We start from the raw sequence: 14,846 nt of genomic DNA on the forward strand, positions 1-14,846 counted from the left end.
AATTTTGATGTGTCCACGTTGCGCTTTGGGGCGTTTCCTGTCGCGGGCGCTAGGCCTACCCACACAAGTGAGGTATCATTTTTATCGGGAGACTTGGGGGAACGCCGGGTGGAAGGAAATTTGTGGCTCCTCTCAGATTCCAGAACTTTCTGTCACCGAAATGTGAGGAAAACTTGTTTTTTTAGCCACTTTTTGAGGTTTGCAAAGGATTCTGGGTAACAGAACCTGGTCCGAGCCCCGCAAGTCACCCCTCCTTGGATTCCCCTAGGTCTCTAGTTTTCAGAAATGCACAGGTTTGGTAGGTTTCCCTATGTGCCGGCTGAGCTAGAGGCCAAAATCTACAGGTAGGCACTTTGGAAAAAACAGCTGTGTTTTCTATAAAAAAAATAGGATGTGTCCATGTTGTGTTTTGGGGCATTTCCTGTCGCGGGCACTAGGCCTACCCACACAAGTGAGGTATCATTTTTATCGGGAGACTTGGGGGAACACAGAATAGCAAAACAAGTGTTATTGCCCCTTATCTTTCTCTACATTTTTTCCTTCCAAATATAAGAGAGTGTGTAAAAAAGACGTCTATTTGAGAAATGCCCTGCAATTCACATGCTAGTATGGGCACCTCGGAATTCAGCGATGTGCAAATAACCACTGCTCCTCAAAACCTTATCTTGATCCCATTTTGGAAATGCAAAGGTTTTCTTGATACCTCTTTTTCACTCTTCATATTTCAGCAAATGAATTGCTGTATACCCAGTATAGAATGAAAACCAACTGCAGGGTGCAGCTTATTTATTGGCTCTGGGTACCTAGGGTTCTTGATGAACCTACAAGCCCTTTATATCCCCGCAACCAGAAGAGTCCAGCAGACAAAACGGTATATTGCTTTCAGAAATCTGACATCGCAGGAAAAAGTTACAGAGTAAAACATAAAGAAAAATGGCTGTTGTTTTCAGCTCAATTTCAATATTTTTTTATTTCAGCTGTTATTTTCTGTAGGAAAACCTTGTAGGATCTACACAAATGACCCCTTGCTGAATTCAGAATTTTGTCTAGTTTTCAGAAATGTTTAGCATTCCGGGATCCAGCATTGGTTTCACACCCATTCCTGTCACTAACTGGAAGGAGGCTGAAAGCACCAAATATAGTAGAAATGGGGTATGTCCCAGTAAAATGCCAAATTTGTGTTGAAAAATTCGGTTTTCTGATTCAAGTCTGCCCGTTCCTGAAAGGTGGGAAGATAGTGATTTCAGCACCAGAAACCCTTGGTTGATGGCATTTTCAGGGAAAAAACCACAAGCCTTCTTCGGCAGCCCTTTTTTCCCATTTTTTTGGAAAAAACAAAATTTTCACTGTATTTTGGCTATTTTCTTGGTCTCCTCCAGGGGAAACCACCAACTCTGGGTACCATTAGAATCCCTAGGATGTTGGAAAAAAAGGACGCAAATTTGGCGTGGTTAGCTTATGTGGACAAAAAGTTATGAAGCCCTAAGCGCGAACTACCCCAAATAGCCAAAAAAGGGCTCAGCACTGGGGGGGGAAAGGCCCAGCAGCTAAGAGGTTAAAAAGATCTTACTTTGGTTTCCGTTGCTGGATTTTAGCAACTTGTAGGACTTTCACTGTGTTCTGTTTTGATTTTGTAATTCTTTTGGTACTGCTAAGTACCTAGCACACCTTTTCATGAAATAAAATTGTTATGGACTATGCTACACTAATTCACTTACTTTTAGAATTTTGTGTTACGCTTGTATGCAGAATTGTCAAAATCCCATCATCACCTCACTTCGCATAACTATACACCACTCACTGTAAATGTTTTTCACAAAACTCACCATTCACAGGAAAATGTACTACAAACAAACATGGACAGTTACAAGCAAGTAGATGCCGTTTGAGGTGCTTTCTTTAAATGTATTCTGGCACCAAATAGTAATTTGAGCATGCTGTTTATGCTAAATTATAGCTCAAAATGACAGATTTGTTTTTCTGCATAATTGTATGTCATTTCACAGAAATTTCATATAATTACACCAAAAAGCAAGTTACATTACTTTTTTTGCCCCTATACTTTTCTGCTCCGTGCCATAGCTACCAGTAGAGGAGTCTAGGTTTCGATATAGAACTTGTATCTAGGACTCAGGGCCTCATTATGACTTTGGTGGTCCTAAAAGTGGACCACCAAAGCCGTGGAGAGGAAGCCACCATAATACCGGTGGCATCCACCCCAAGTGTATTACAATGTTCATGCCAGGCTGGTGGTAGTGCACATAGTGGCAGCTAAGGAATTAGCTCCAATGAAACTTCCCCTTCCCCTGTCAGAAGCACAAAGGAGAAACAGCATAGCAATCATGTATGTTTCATTTACATGTTTATTTAATTTCACCAGCAACCAAAGAAAAGTGGCCAACATGTTTAGGCATTTGCCTTCAACTGGGCCACAGATTCTCATGGATAGACAGTATTTTTAAAGTGCCCACAGCCAATTAAGTCCATCATTACTTTATACATTAAAAACAGCTAGAGTGCATTACCTCTCCTTTGAACCTGTCTCATTTGCATTGCCTTTTTTATAACCACAAAGGTCAAATTGTTGCAGTTAATTATTTCTCAATTTTAAAAAACTCCAGTAAATATTAGAGTAATCTCTGTAAAATACACAATTCACGAAAAAAGAGAAAGCTTTTTCAAAACAAACAATGTGACAGTTTCATGATGGCAGACGTTACTAACAGTATCTCCAAGTAAAAAAATCATTGTTGTACAGAAACATACCTAGGGCCATATTTATACTTTTTGACGCCGGCTAACGCCATTCCAAAGCGCCATGCGGGCGCCTTATTTATTGAATGACGTTAGCCGGCGCAGCTGACTGGTGTGCGTCAAAAAAATGACTCACACCAGGCAGCGCCGGCATAGGGGAAAATGGAGCTTGGGCGTCAAAAAATGGGTCAAGTCAGGTCTGAGGCAAAATTCTGGCCTCAACCCGATTTGTGCCATTTTTTTTTACTCCCAACCCCCATTGAAATGACTCCTGTCTTAGCACAGACAGGAGTCATGCCCCCTTGCCCAATGGCCATGCCCAGGGGACTTATGTCCCCTGGGCATGGTCATTGGGCATAGTGGCATGTAGGGGGGCACAAATCAGGCCCCCCTATGCCACAAAAACAAAAAAATACTTACCTGAACTTACCTTAAGTTCCCTGGGATGGGTCCCTCCATCCTTGGGCGTCCTCCTGGGGTGGGCAAGGGTGGCAGGGGATGTCCCTGGGGGCATGGGAGGGCACCTCTGGGCTCCTTCCGAGCCCACAGGTCCCTTAACGCCTGCCCTGACCAGGCGTTAAAAAATTACGCAAAAGCGGCTGGACGTCATTTTTTAAGGCCCACCCACTCCTGTGCGTCATTTTTGCACGGGAGTTTAAATAAGGCGCACATGCCTTGGAGTCATTTTTTAGAAGGGAACGCCTACCTTGCATATCATTAACGCAAGGTAGGTGTCCACGCTAAAAAATGACGCAAACTCCAAGATCTTTGGTGCTAGACGGGTCTAACGCCAAAGTATAAATATGGAGTTAGCTTTGCGTCGGATTTGCGTAAAAAAAAATGATGCAAACCCGGCGCAAACAGAGTATAAATATGCCCCCTAATTTGTTCCTTATCTACACACATTCACAGGGATGTTCATCATAAATGTAGAGTCCTAAATGTTATAGTCTTAGGTTTTTGTTTTAGCTTTTGTTTTAGTTTTTGTTGCACAATCCCAAGTTCAATTAATTCTCTAATCAAGTATGTGTAAAGTGACTATGTGCACAGAAAAAGTATAACATTAGATATTACATGTTCTTGTGTAATACTATTGAAAATATATCGAATTTTCATAGAGAACTCAGGTTAAAGATAATTAAGACAATTTCAACTATCCATATCCAGTCTACACATAACTCACAGTGGTGCTGATTTGGATTTCCTTGTCAATAAGGGAATAAAGACAAGGATGAGAATAAAGTACTAGGGGCCATATTTATACTTTTTGACGCAAAACTGCGCTAACGCAGTTTTGCACCAAAAAAATTAGCGCCGGCTAACGCCATTCTGAAGCACCATGCGGGCGCCGTATTTATTCAATGACGTTAGCCAGAGTTAGCCGCCGGCGCTGTCTGGTGTGCGTTAAAAAAACGACGTACACCAGGCAGCGCCGGCGTAGGGGAAAATGGAGCTTGGGCGTCCACAAATGGTGCAAGTCAGGCTGAGGCAATTTTTGCGCCTCAACCCGATTTGCGCCATTTTTTTATGACGCCCAACCCCCATTGAAATGACTCCTGTCTTAGCAAAGACAGGAGTCATGCCCCCTTGCCCAATGGCCATGCCCAGGGGACTTCTGTCCCCTGGGCATGGTCATTGGGCATAGTGGCATGTAGGGGGGCACAAATCAGGCCCCCCTATGCCACAAAAAATAATAATAATAATACTTACCAGAACTTACCTTATTGTCCCTGGGATGGGTCCCTCCAGCCTTGGGTGTCCTCCTGGGGTGGGCAAGGGTGACAGGGGGGGTCCCTGGGGGCATGGGAGGGCACCTCTGGGCTCCTTCAGAGCCCACAGGTCCCTTAACGCCTGCCCTGACCCAGGCGTCAAAATCCGGCGCTAATGCGGGTTTTTTAGACCCACCCACTCCCGGGCGTCACTTTTGCCCGGGAGTATAAATACGACGCATATGCATTGGAGTCATTTTTTAAGACGGGAACGCCTACCTTGCATATCATTAACGCAAGGAAGGTGTTCACGCAAAAAAATGACGCTAACTCCATGAACTTTGGCGCTAGACGCGTCTAACGCCAAAGTATAAATATGGAGTTAGTTTTGCGTCGAATTTGCGTCGAAAAAAACAACGCAAATTCGGCGCAAACGGAGTATAAATATGCCCCTCGGTGCTGCTGTTAAGCATAAGTTTTAACTTAAGGTGCTTCATTTATATAACTTTCCAGCATGGAGCTGAAGGTGGATACTTTTTTTCGGTAAATTAAGTGATGATTAATCAAATTCACCAAAGTTAATATCAAATCAAAAAACACTTTTTCATGGCTCCTTATAAAATACACATTTTATCACAGTAATAACAACTCCGTAACCACGCTGCATGCTTTTACCTATTAAGATTATGAAGCACAAAGGACCAAATTATGAGTCATGGTTTTCTTAACTAAGCAGTAAAAATGCCAATTATGTTGTACATTTACTTGTAGATGTATTCATCCATTCTGGCTTCAAACATTAAATTTTCGGGATTTTTTAAAATGATACTGCAATGTAAGTGACAAATGAAGTACATCCATTCTTATATAAGAAAAATTTAGCCACAGTATGTCATTATTCATTAGTCCCCACCATTCTCCATTATTTTATTCACAATTTCTTCACAAATTATAAACCTTAATAATCTAATTGCAACCAGTACCTGTTGTAATCTGCAATGTGAAAATAACAGTTTCTGGTAGGATAACTAGCCCAATATAAAAATGTAAAATACAAAATACAAAATGTGCATCATGAGAAATATGGTCCCATATTGCCATCTTAGTATTCTGCTGATATTTCCGATCAATTGCCTTCAGCCTAGTCATTTATAATTTCATCAGAATCCCCCACTGGCAATATTGAAATGTATTGCAGAGTAGAATAAATGTATCATTATTTTGACATTTAATAAAATTAATTTCAAAAATGTATTTTATGAAAAGGCTGAAATATTTGAGGTAATTAAATTAAGTTAATTAAACACATGCAAAAGAATGTTCTCTGAACATTTAATCCTAACGTTTCTACACAGTAACTAGACCCTGTGTTTTGACAACCAATATCCTCTTTTGCTTATGTGCTTAGATTACAATTTTGTAGGTCTCTGTCCATGACTTCTCCAGTTCTCAAGCTGTTCTCTTTTGAGTTCTCAGAGCTTAAATACATCTCAATCTATAAACATCAAATGTATTTAACATCACATACAACTTCATCTTGTTCCATCTCATTCACATACCAACAACACAAATTCAAACCTCCGATCTCTGTCAGCCAAGTTTATGCATTTATTTTAATTTAAAAAAAAAGGATTTTATAGAATCAATCAATCATGATTATCACCAAATAGGGTTTACAGGTGTTTATTGTATAATGTGCAATAGTTTAGAGAGTAATTTACAAACTTTTGGAGAACAATTAAATCTATTTTAGAAATAAAGAACTGTATTTTATAAATGCTGTGAAGTAAAAAATGAAATTCTAATGGTAACTCTCTACTTGTTGTAACACTGAAAATGCATGATGAAGATTAGGCTATGTCCTTGAAGACTCACAGCCAGGAGGATGGATTTATAGCAGGGCTAATGAATTTCTGTAAGAAGCCCCAACTTGGAGGTTTATGAAGTTAGAAGATGAAAGTGGCATTGTATTTGTTTGGGTGATAGAGCACCCAGATATGGCATTAGGAATTCACCAGATTGATCTGTTGTGAAGATCATAGGACATGTAGGGCCCAATTACAAACTTTGCGTCCGACTGTCAGACCACCAAGGTGACAGTGGGGAGGCTGTTACCAAGCTGGAGGCCTCCCGACCACCATATTATGATGTTTCTGCGTAGCTGGCCAGTGGAAACAGTGTGTTAGCATTGGTTTCCGTTCCCTCAGGGAGTTGAGGCCAATGCCGTCACACGGACGGTGCCTCCAGCACCATCAGAATGTGCACTGTCTGACATGGCAGACAGTGCTCATCCAAAGGGTGCTGACGGGGGGCCCGCACTGCCCATGCCATGGATATGGACAGTGCATGGGCCCCCCTTTGGCCCCGTCCCTGCCTTTCACCAGTCTTTTCATGGAGAGGAACCAGCAACTAAAAGACTGGTGGAAAGGCAGGTTATGATCAGCATGGCAGTGATGAACTCTCCACCGCCGTGGCTGGCCAAGACTTGCACCACTCTCAACCCATTGGGATCTCTGATCCTGGCAACAGCAGTGTTGTGGTGGCAGTATGACCTCCAACATCATAAGTGGAGGTCAAACCACCAAGGTTGTGGTGGTCCAACCACCACCATGAGTACTGTGGTCCATGGACTGCCATACTCATAATTAAGCTCTAGGTTTTCAGAATGAAAACAAATGTGAGAAAAGAGAAGTGACCAACCTGTTTAGCACCTCATCTAGTAAATCATCTATCAGAATAGAAATGTAATAGAAAGGGGACTTACCAACCTAGTCAATAGATTAGAAACACTTTCAATCAAAGAATCCAACACATGGCATGGTAATATGATGCTAAGAAAAAGTAATGTGAATCACTCAGGGATTAAGGATAAATATCTTAATGGGCAGTGAAGGCAAAGAAATGGGAGAATAAACTCAACCAGATGTCTAGATACCTAATGGAATGATAATAGACCAAGTTGAAGTTAAAATGTTACACCTGTAGAAAGAAACAAAAATGGTGAAAGAAAAAATGATATCCCTCAAACTACCAAAGGGCACTAAGAAGAACTATAAAATATTGGAAGAGATATTGAGTAAATATCAAGAAAATCTGCAGTGAAGAAGGTAAACTAAATTTGAGTGTGGTACAGGCGTCGATATTTCCGTTTCAATTTATAGTTATGCCAGAAAATATGATGGCGAATTTAAAAAAGCAAACAGACGAAAGCTGACTACAAAGGATTGTCAGCATCAGCACAACTGATTCGATGACCACTGGAAGTATCTCTGAAGAAGAAATCAATTAAGATCAAGATCCAGAATTATCAATTAGTTCCTCTTTCTAAGAGAAATGAAAAAGAATGAGATCTGTAGAAAGCAAATAGTTGTATCAAACAAGAAAGGACCAGATAGTGCAAAGCAAATAACTGAAGGTATGGATAAAGCAGAAAAGAACAGAAAGGCATAGGAAGTGTGGAAGGAGGAGTGAAAACACAACCTCAGAGGATAATGAATCAATAATAGATCAGAATAGAGTAGAGAGCATCAACAGTCAGCAAATCACCACTTTTGAACTACAATTCTTGAACAAAGGTTTATTTTTTGTTCCCAGCAGATGTATAGACAAACTAGATGTTAAAGTAGGTCTGTTGAGAATTGCTAGACTACGAAAACTTAAAAAGAAATCTTTATTAACCCCTTTTGTGTGGAGGACAGATGGGTGTCATTTCTTTTAAAAAATAGAGGTGTGGGGGCTTCCCACCACAATGGGCATGTTTATGTTCCTCCACCCCAACCCAAAGGGGGGACAGTCTTTCTGCCAATTGTCTTTAGTGAGAGAGTCTTTGGAGAAGCCTCTCAAGACATTTAAGCAGAATGTGCTTGACTATGTGCTAGGTGTGCAGTCTTGCATGGCAGTGTACATGAAGAGAGCAAACAGCAACCTGGATACCAGCCAGTGCTCACTAAGCTCTGGCATAATGAGAAGGTACCATCCAGGTCAGTTTCTATGGGTGTAGGATCCTGTGGCTCCCAGGACCCACCAGACCAAGTGGAATGGGCACTACCCAATTCAGGAAAAAAGGGTGAGGTCACCTACCAGGTGGACTTTGGTACTCCCAGGAATCCTCACTGGGTACTGCATGTGAACAGACTTAAAACCTACCAAGATAGGGCAGACACAAACATTCTTATGGTCACAGATGAGGAAAGGGATTAGGAGAGTGAACATCTACCAGACCTCCTCTCTAACCATGTGTAAGATGGATCAGTGGAGGGAGTTGTACTCTCTCCCAAGCTGCCAGACCAGCATTAAGAGACTGCAAACAAATGTTAGAGCAGTTTGCTGAGCTGGCCACCCTGACACCTGGACTCACCACTTGGTGTGTCCATGACATTGACATTGATGACAGCTTAACTGTCAAAAACAAGTTTTACAGGTTGTCTGACCAACTCAGAGCCAATATCAAGGCCGGGGTACCTAGGATGTTGTAACTAGGGGTAATTGAGCCCTCTGATAGCCTCTGGGACAGTCCAGTGGTGCTGGTACCCAAACCTTATCCCCAAGGTGGGAAGAAGAAGTTGAGGTTCTGTGTAGACTATGGAGGATTGAATGCAGTAACTAAGACTGATGCTCACCCCATACCAAGAGCATATGCCCTTATTAATAGGTTGGGGATGCCAAGTTCCTGACCACCTTTGACTTGACCTCAGGATACTGGCTGATTGCCCTACGTCCAGGAGCCAAGGAGAGGCCAGTATTTTCCACCCCAGAGGGCCACTTTCAATTCAAGGTGATGCCCTTTGGTTTGAAAAATGCCCCTGCCACCTTCAAAGGTGGGTGAACAGAGTCTTGTCTGGGTTGGAATCCTTAAGTGCAGCTTATCTTGGTCATATAGTGGTGATCAGTTCCACCTGGGAGGATCACCTGGTCCACCTGAGGGAAGTGCTTCATGCCGCACAACTAGCAGGCCTCATTATCAAGCCAAGCAAAAGCCAGATAGGGCAGAGTTCAGTGGTATACCTGGACCACCATGTGGGTGGAGACCATGTACACCCTCGCCAGCCCAAAATCCAAACCATCCTGGATTGGGCAGCTCCTAAAACCCAGACTCAGGTAAGGGCCTTTCTTGGCCTGACTAGGTATTACAGAAGATTTGTCATGAACTATGAGACCACTGTGGTCCCTCTGACAGAACTCACATCCACAAACCTGGCCAAAAAGGTCTTTTGGACCCCAGAGTGTCAGAAGACACACTGAAGGAGACTGTGTGTTCAGCACCTGTGTTACTGGCCCCTGATCACAATAGGGAAAGTATTTTACAAACAGATACAAGGGATTGCAGCATTATTGTCACAAGTAAATTATGAGGGCTGTGACCTTTCCAGTTGCCTTCATTAGCAAGCAACTACTCCCCAGAGACATTCTGGGTTCAAACTTACCACAGACCTCATGCAGGTGAGGTGGAGAACCCAGAACTGTTGAGATGGTCCATTTCCCTAGAGGGGATGGACTTCACAGTGAAACATAAACCTAGGAGTGTCCATGCCAATGCAGATGGTCTTTCTAGGTTTTTCCACTTAGCTGATGAGGACTACAAGAGTTTAAGTTAGTACCCATCACCTCTCGTCCCAAACTCTTTGATTGATACTGGTGGTTATTGATTGCTAACCAGTCCCAGGGCAAGTGCTCTCTGTAAAATGGTATATGCAAATTAGGCATAATTATAATTGTTTCTGGCAACCTAGCTATAAGTCTCTGTTATATGGTAGGGCATGTTGGTTTGGGGACCCCAGTGTAGCTAGGGCACCCCTGAGTTCTCTGATGTGGTCTCTGGTGTCATTGTAAAAGTCTGCGTTACTGGCTGCTAAATTAAAGTTAACCCCAAATTCAACCCTGGAATCAAAATTGCTCCCAAAGTCTCACTACCCTATTTTTACATATATATCACCCCTAAGGTCTGCTATAAGTTCCCTGAGGGCTGGCTAAAGTGTAAATATAAGCAGGGACATTATAAAAGATGTTTTATAAGCTCTGGCGAGGGAAAAACAGCTACATTTGTTCTCTCCATTGTGGTACATTAGCTCCATAGGCTAACATTCAGAGGCTTTATTTAAAATTGATGAAGTCTTATTTCCACTATAACGGAGCTTACTCTATCAAGTTTGGTATCAAGTTGAAAGTTAGAATAAATTCACCAACTTGCCTAGGTTAAATTTATTATAACTAGACCAGAGAAAGAGTTTTATAACTCTTTCTGAAAGTTCCCAAAATCTGCCCTGTAGAGCTCTTTCCTAATTAGTCAGTCTCTGGCAGCCTGAGCCACCTTGCCTTAACGAGATAAGAAGTGGCCTGGGCTGAAACAAAGGAAGCATCTGGTGGGAGGAGAACTGCTGCAGCAGATGGCAGAGCAGGATAGGGCCCAAGTGGCCAAACTGGTTTTCAAAGGAGGGAAAGCCACCTGGGACAGCAACTGGACCTCCTCCATTTCCTGAGAGCAACAGCAAATAGTTTAGGAGAGGGTCTGGAAGGTGTGTATTAGGGAAACCTAGCCACACTGGTGGTTGGGCTCAGCGAGATGTAACCTCCAAGGGGACATTTTCTCCATGTTGGATTTTTAAAGAATGTTGCTTCCTGGGATTTATTTGTGTCTTTTGCCACACTTCACAAGTAGCCAATAATGCAGCCAACTATGCATACTTATGTTAATATTCTTTCCAAAACATTGATAATCTGGTGAATGCTTTTATTGTTTCATTGTGTGATCAACAGGGGAGTAGTTAGTCAACTGTAACCATGGGACAGATTTATCAAACTGTTGTGTTGCCCTTGCGCCATGCAAGGTAACACAAGGGCAAGGAAATACTAAAGTCACCCTTGCACCATGACACAAAGGTGTCTGCATTGAAGCTGGGCTTCCAAAAGTGCTCCGGTGCAAGGACAGGACAGAAATGTGCCATGTAAAGTAAAATATGATGCATTCCTGCCCTCTCCCTTTCATGCAGCAAAGTGGAGCAAGGTGTCTTGCTGAGTTGTATTGCCTGACATATTGATAAATCTGCCCCTTGGTCTCCATTGTGGTTTCGCATATGCTGATTTATATTCAGGTTCAAGGATGGAAACAACTTTCAAGTCCACTTCCACCTACTAATTTGTTTTTGTTTCATAAATGTTTTCCTTCAAGGATATTAATCAACCGTGCTTGCATGATTTTCTTTGAGGTATTATTTTTGCATTCCTTGGTTCTTATGCCTTTTTGAACGGGATTTCCTGGAAACTTTGGTTTAGTGGCCACTGAAGTCTTTACTCACACTCTCTTTCATTAAGGGCTAAGAAATCTTCTACAGTGGCTTTCTCAATTTAAATAATTGCAGAGTGACACTTGCAGGGGTGTAGAGATCTTTGCTAACGCTTTATGTCAAAAATACCTTTTGTATACTAATTCATCTTATGGGGAAATGCTATTTCCTCAGGAAGTTTTCTAATGATACATTCTTTGCTATTGCAACGCATGACGAGGTGTCCTAGGGAGGCAATGCCACTTGCTTGAGTGAAATCCATGAAGGGTTTATGACTCATTTAAATCCTGATCTAGTACCATTGTCTTGACCCTGGGGAGACAATTGCCTGGAATGCGTGTTCTGTCACTTTGAACAATGTGCTCTGAATCCAGTACAACCTATACGCATGTGTTTCATCATATAGTGAGTGAATTTTCAAAACGACAGAGCATCCTAAAGAAGACTGTAATCACAGCGAGAATGCTTTCGTTGAATCCCATCATAGCAATCTATTGGATTGGTAATGATCTTTGAGATTAAAACATCTTTAGAGTGTAATACTGAGTGAATTACAGCTTTCAAATTGCTGTTTTGCAGCAAGCCGATGACTTGCGTTCACCAGAGGCTTATCTCTTTTTTGATGGGAAAGCATGAATTTTCCTGTACATATCTCTCACAACTGAATGTCGAATACACTGAACTTGAAGTTTCTGACGGATGTATTTGCACTCATTCATTTGAATATTGTAATGCAATCGTGAATTGACAAATCCAAACAAGTCAATATGTAATGCCTGGCCTTTAAAGACAACATTTGTTTAATTTCAATGTAACAAGAAAAAATCAAGTGTTTCAGAGGCTGTAACAGTTTGTCTTGCCGTGTGTCAACATATATCTAAATAACGTAGTCGTACTGCAGACCACAACTGCGTTTAAAAAACAATGCATTAATTATTAAGAAGCTTAAGTTATTTGAAGAAAGAACCAGATGCTCTTTTGTGCAGCCTGATGTAACATCAATAGTGGTCATTGAACACGAGCTATTCTTTTAATTTGAAAATAACACCTATTTGTCTTGGTTCTGGTCCTTGGGTTGGCAGCTATCTAATTAATGCATACGGAATGTAAATTCCCTTATTGAGGAACAGCGAATTTCCTTGCTTGTTTTTTAATGTCTTCCCAATTAAAGGAGAATTTCACTGAAACGATAATGGATGGATCATTCTATTGTGCATTACCATCATGAAATTGACTAATCTTTGCATGGATATCAATCAATGTGTTATTTTATAATTTGAAATTAAAGGTCCTGTTCTCATGTGCTGCTGACACAGGGTAATGATATTTGCAACCTTTGATTATTATTGCCAAGAGTTCCCCTGACCTGCCTGCAAATTACCAAAAAACTAATCAAAATCCGAACCAGTCTCGAAGGGTGAACTTCAGTGTATAATATTTACAATGAACATTATTTTCAGTTCAGAGCTTACATCTGAAGGAAAGTTATTTGTTGCAAGCCGATTTTGTTCAACAAAGAGATGCACACATGGTATATTTGTGGAGGAAATCTGAAAATGAGATGACATGTTGGTAGCAATCCAAAGTATGGATTAACCATCTTCATTTTATTAAACATGGCAGGAGATCATAAAACTGAAGCATTTGAGTTATGTAGAATCCTGTAGACACGATACTCAGTGAGACCACAGGAAATAAATTACACAGTGGGGTACATAAACAATCGGTGTTTTACTGGAATGCACGTTATCCAGATTCATCAATCTTTGGCTATTGAATCCAACAGTAAATTGCAGGATATGCTCTCAAAACAGTTATGTTGGTTTGTTCTCAAGGGAATATAGTGCACCCACTAAATTGAATTCGGTCATTTTTCAAAAGATCTGCTCTTCACTCTTTCTTCTCTGCCACACAATCCATGACACCATATCATGTTCCAGCTTCCCTCGTCCCTTTTGTCCTGAGGAAGATCTATGCAAACAGGTGAACTATGCAAATAGGCAGAGAGAAATTTTGCACTTTGTGCTCTGCAAAGATTTCGTTGAACCGTGAGGCATGTTTAAGCATTCATTTGTAATACCATCTGATTTGTGCAAGTTGTGTTTTGTTGTTGGTTAGTGCAGATCTAATTTTTTGGCACTGACCGATTTCCGGCCAGCTGAATTGCGCCATTCAATCTAGCTTGTACAATCCTATACGTAGAAGTTAAAAGTGCTTTCTATGGAATATTGTTTTTGCGATAGTTTTGAAATGAATTATTCTAAGTAATAAATGCATTCCCAGTGACAATTGAGGGTATCATTGTGCATTTAAAATATTGTAATTTATCCCCATGATTCATTTTGATTTATTGTTGTTGTACTTCTGTAACATGTCACGGACACATTTATTCCGTTACATGGGGTCACACACGTACACTGAAAAACAACCACTGCGTATTGTATTGGCAGTAACCTTTCTCGCACAGATTGCTGATTACAGAAAGGCACAGATGCCTACAGCCTCACCTGTAGCACCAGAAGGGCTCAGAAGCATTTAAAATTGATGGCCAAGCTCACTACACTGACGGGCACCTTTGTTAATATACATCTTAAACGAACAACTAAATCTTCATCGACATGCCCCATTCTGCTTTGTTGGATTTTAACTCAGGTAGGAAGCCAAGAGAATCCTTAAAGTTAGTGTGGAACAGGACATCAGTTGTGAACATATTAGACTATATTTCAACAACCACTGATCCTAATATGGAGCATGCTTTTCTTTATAGAACGGGATTTAACTAGTGTGCCAATTGTTTCGTTACAGAAGTCATTTTATCGACAAATTTACAGAGAAAGAGCAGTTCTGTAATCCAAAGGGTGGTCCATGCTGTCTAATGCAACATTTCTTTGGACTAGGGCCCATATTTATACTTTTTGATGCAAAACTGCGCCAACGCAGTTTTGCGTCAAAAAAATTAGCGCCGGCTAACGCCATTCTGAAGCGCCATGCGGGCGCCGTATTTATTGAATGACGTTAGCCGGCGTTAGCCGCCGGCGCTGTCTGGTGTGCGTTAAAAAAAACGACGTACACCAGGCAGCGCCGGCGTAGGGGGAAAATGGCG

Source organism: Pleurodeles waltl, chromosome 9 (genome assembly GCF_031143425.1).
Source record: "Pleurodeles waltl isolate 20211129_DDA chromosome 9, aPleWal1.hap1.20221129, whole genome shotgun sequence".
NCBI lineage: Eukaryota > Metazoa > Chordata > Amphibia > Caudata > Salamandridae > Pleurodeles > Pleurodeles waltl.